General features: G+C 34.0%; 2 pseudogenes; both read left to right on the top strand.

Moving 5' to 3' along the window:
* Positions 1–1,781: 1,781 nt before the first annotated feature.
* Positions 1,782–2,071, top strand: LOC133334945 (histone H3, embryonic-like; annotated as a pseudogene).
* Positions 2,072–2,540: 469 nt separating this feature from the next.
* LOC133334943 (histone H3, embryonic-like) lies at positions 2,541–2,830 on the top strand (annotated as a pseudogene).
* The last annotated feature ends 1,720 nt before the right edge of the window (positions 2,831–4,550 follow it).

Below are 4,550 nucleotides of genomic sequence, written 5' to 3'. Positions count from 1 at the left end.
GTGTGCGGCCATTTAGTAGGCATACATTTGTATTTACTAACACTCACCCTTAATCGTTGATGCTAACACAAATTTTTTCTATATATACTCGTTTCTGGCGCGGTTTCCGAGTAGAGAGAGCTGAAAGCTCGAAGTGAAAACACATGTGTATTGAAATAAAAGTGCTAGTGAAATAAATAACAACCAGTGAAGTGTTGTGCCGTATCTCGTATAGGAAAACCTTGTTTGGCTTAATGTTAAGTTTTAATATCAATGAATAACTTGAAAATAATATTTATTAAAACAAATTCGCTAATTTCACGCCAAATAAGGCATTACTTCCAATTGTTCTTGAATGAACAGAAACCTGAAATTATCATGATAGCAGAACATAAATTAAAAGAAACGCACACACTGAGTTTTAAGGGCTATAAAATTTTTATACAACATAGGAAAACTAAAGAAGGAGGAGGTACTGCCATAGTTGTCAAAGAAAATTTTAAAACTGAACGCATTAATACAAATCTAAGAAATATGGAAGCTACGTTAGTCAGTCTTCATAAAATAAATGGTCAAAAAATAGTATTAGCTTCTCTATATCAGAGCCCAAATGAAACTTTCCAACGAACAAATCTTGATAAATTAATGGATATTATAGGAAATAATGAATCAATAATAGGAGTGGATTTAAACGCAAGGCATAATCACTGGGGAGGCACCGAAATAAACCCTAAAGGTAGAATCCTGTATGACTGGTTACTTTCCACGCCTAATATTACTATAAACAAAACTCAAAATCCCTCAAGAATAATACCACAGTGTCAATCATATATAGAAATTTTTATGACAACAAATAGTATTCAATTAAAAGTCAATAGAAGAACCGTCACAGGTCTAGATACAGTATATTGTAACTCAGACCATAAATCTGTAATCCTAGAAATAACAGTAAATACTACAGATTCTGAAACCCCGAAAGAAATATATGATTTTAAAACCTTAAAAGATAAACCAATTTAACAAGGATTTGGAAACAAATCTAGTTAGATATAAACTTCCCAGAGACCGGAATGTAACTCCCATAGAAATAGACAATTCCATTAAGGCATTAACCACAATATTCACAAATGCAATGAATAAAAACATTCGAAAAATTGTATCAAAAAATCATTCCTCCCAAAATTACCAAAAAAGAGGCTTCGTAGAAGGCGATTTAGAGTATTAAACTCCGAGGAGGGAGCATACTTAACACCAATATGTCTATTAACTCTCCAAAATACAAACAAACTAATAGATGAAAATGGTAAAATATTTTTTTTACCATAGAAGATACAGAACTTTTAATTTTGAAAACACAGTGTATATAACTGACCAATAAAATATTTAAATAAAATAATATAATTTAACCCCATAATACCTTACAGTTTTAATAATGAATTGTTATTTTCTTAATTTTTGTTTTATTATTCTGTTATTTAGTTTTAGGGGCATAGCCCGTTAGTTATAAGTATAAAAGAAAAATCAAAGGAGTCTCGTTTTTTTACATCCCTTTTTTCCGAGAACATAAATAGAAATTAACTATAAAATTAACCTACATTAAAAGTGGCTGGCCTTGCCTTTATATTATTATTCTTAAATACATATCTCTAGAAAAACAAATTGAATTTGTGCTTGAGTAGTTATAAGTTAGATAAGTATACATAAATATATAAGTAATTGTACTGAAATATGAATTGGGAAATAAATGAAATGCGGTTTCCGAGTTATTACAGTGTTTGTGTGCATACCTAGTGAAGTAAAAAATGGCTCGTACTAAGCAAACTGCCCGTAAATCGACTGGAGGCAAGGTTCCACTAAAGCTGCTCGTAAGAGCGCACACGCCACCGGCGGCGTTAAGAAGCCTCATTGTTTACGTCCAGGTACGTGAAATCCGTCGTTACAAAAAGAGTACTGAATTGTTGATCCGCAAATTGCCGTCCAACGTTTGGTTCGTGAAATTGCTAAAGATTTCAAAACTGTTTTGCGTTTTCAGAGCTCTGCTGTTATGGCCTTGCAAGAAGCCAGTGAAGCCTACTTGGTCGGTCTTTTCTAAGATACTAACTTGTGCGTATCACCATCATGCCTAAAGATATCCAATTGGTCAGACGTATCCGTGGAGAACGTGCTTAATTTACTTGACGTTTTGAAAACTCATTTTTTACAACAAAACAATCGGTCCTTTTCAGGACCACAACATTTTTTAAAAAAGAGATGAACTTTTTAACAAATTACTTACTATTATTAGAATTTTTTAAAATAAATATATATTTTTATACCCTTCACCACACTGTGGTACAGGGTATTATGTCTTTGTGCATATGTTTGTAACAGGCAAAAGGAAACGAGATAGACCCATGGTTCCTTTTGAGAATATGCATACAATCACTTTTTATATAAGTAATTGTACTGATTTATATAAGTAATTTATATAAGTAATTGTACTGAAATATGAATTGGGAAATAAATGAAATGCGGTTTCCGAGTTATTACAGTGTTTGTGTGCATACCTAGTGAAGTAAAAAATGGCTCGTACTAAGCAAACTGCCCGTAAATCGACTGGAGGCAAGGTTCCACTAAAGCTGCTCGTAAGAGCGCACACGCCACCGGCGGCGTTAAGAAGCCTCATTGTTTACGTCCAGGTACGTGAAATCCGTCGTTACAAAAAGAGTACTGAATTGTTGATCCGCAAATTGCCGTCCAACGTTTGGTTCGTGAAATTGCTAAAGATTTCAAAACTGTTTTGCGTTTTCAGAGCTCTGCTGTTATGGCCTTGCAAGAAGCCAGTGAAGCCTACTTGGTCGGTCTTTTCTAAGATACTAACTTGTGCGTATCACCATCATGCCTAAAGATATCCAATTGGTCAGACGTATCCGTGGAGAACGTGCTTAATTTACTTGACGTTTTGAAAACTCATTTTTTACAACAAAACAATCGGTCCTTTTCAGGACCACAACATTTTTTAAAAAAGAGATGAACTTTTTAACAAATTACTTACTATTATTAGAATTTTTTAAAATAAATATATATTTTTATACCCTTCACCACACTGTGGTACAGGGTATTATGTCTTTGTGCATATGTTTGTAACAGGCAAAAGGAAACGAGATAGACCCATGGTTCCTTTTGAGAATATGCATACAATCACTTTTTAAGTCGATTTATGCATGTCCGTCCGTCTGTCTGTCTGTCCATGTATTTTTGTGAGCAAAGTACAGGTCGCATTTATGATCCGAATTGGATGAAATTTGGCATAGGTCACTTATTCGGCCCAAGGACAAACCCTATTGAAATTGGGAAAAATCGGTTCAGATTTAGATATAGCTCCCATATATATATTTAACCGATTTAATGTAAACGGTCCCTATATATCTTTCGATTTGCACGAAATTTGGTACAGCCCAATCATTTAGGTCTAGAATGATGTGTGTAAAATTTCATAAAAATCGGTCCAGATTTAGATATAGCTCCCATATATAGTTTCGTCCGATTTCATGTAAATGGTGCCCCAAAGTCCTAATATATCTTTCAATTTGCACGAAATTTGGCATAACATACTGAATTGAGGCTAGAATGATGTGTGCCAAGTTTCGAGAAAATCGGTCCAGATTTAGATATAGCTCCCATATATATAGTTTCGTCTGATTTCATGTAAATTGTGCACCAAAGTCCCTATATATCTTTCGATTTGCACGAAATTTGGCATAACGTACTGAATTGAGCCTAGAATGATGTGTGCCAAGTTTCGAGAAAATCGGTTCAGATTTAGATATAGCTCCCATATATATTTTCGTCCGATTTAATATAAATGATGTACCAAAGTCTCTATATATCTTTCGATTTGCACGAAATTTGGTGTAACGTACTGAATTAGGCTTAGAGTGATGTCTGGTATGTTTCGTGAAAATCTGTCCAGATTTAGATATAGCTCCCATATATAGTTTCGTCCGATTTCATGTAAATGGTGCACCAATGTCCCTATACATCTTTCGATTTGCACGAAATTTGGCATAACGTACTGAATTGAGCATAAAAATATGTCTGGTATGTTTCGTGAAAATCGATCCAGATTTAGATATAACTCCCATATATAGTTTCGTCCGATTTTATTTAAATTGTGCACCAAAGTCCCTATATATCTTTCGATTTGCAGGAAATTTGGCATAACGTACTGAATTGAGCCTAGAGTGATTTCTGCAAAGTTTCGTGAAAATCGGTCCAGATTTAGATATAGCTCACATATATATAGTTTCGTCCGATTTCATGTAAATTGTGCACCAAAGTCCCTATATATCTTTCGATTTGCACGAAATTTGGCATAACGTACTGAATTGAGCCTAGAATGATTTGTGCCAAGTTTCGAGAAAATCGGTTCAGATTTAGATATAGCTCCCATATATATTTTCGTCCGATTTAATATAAATGATGTACCAAAGTCCCTATATATCTTTCGATTTGCACGAAATTTGGTGTAACGTACTGAATTAGGCTTAGAGTGATGTCTGATATGTTTCGTGAAAATCTGTCCAGATTTA

The sequence above is a fragment of the Musca vetustissima genome, unplaced genomic scaffold (assembly GCF_032173495.1).
Source record: "Musca vetustissima isolate MV318-11 ecotype Yass unplaced genomic scaffold, APGP_CSIRO_Mvet_v1 utg12402, whole genome shotgun sequence".
Classification (NCBI taxonomy): Eukaryota; Metazoa; Arthropoda; class Insecta; order Diptera; family Muscidae; genus Musca; species Musca vetustissima.
This window is presented reverse-complemented; position numbering and strand designations above follow the sequence as displayed.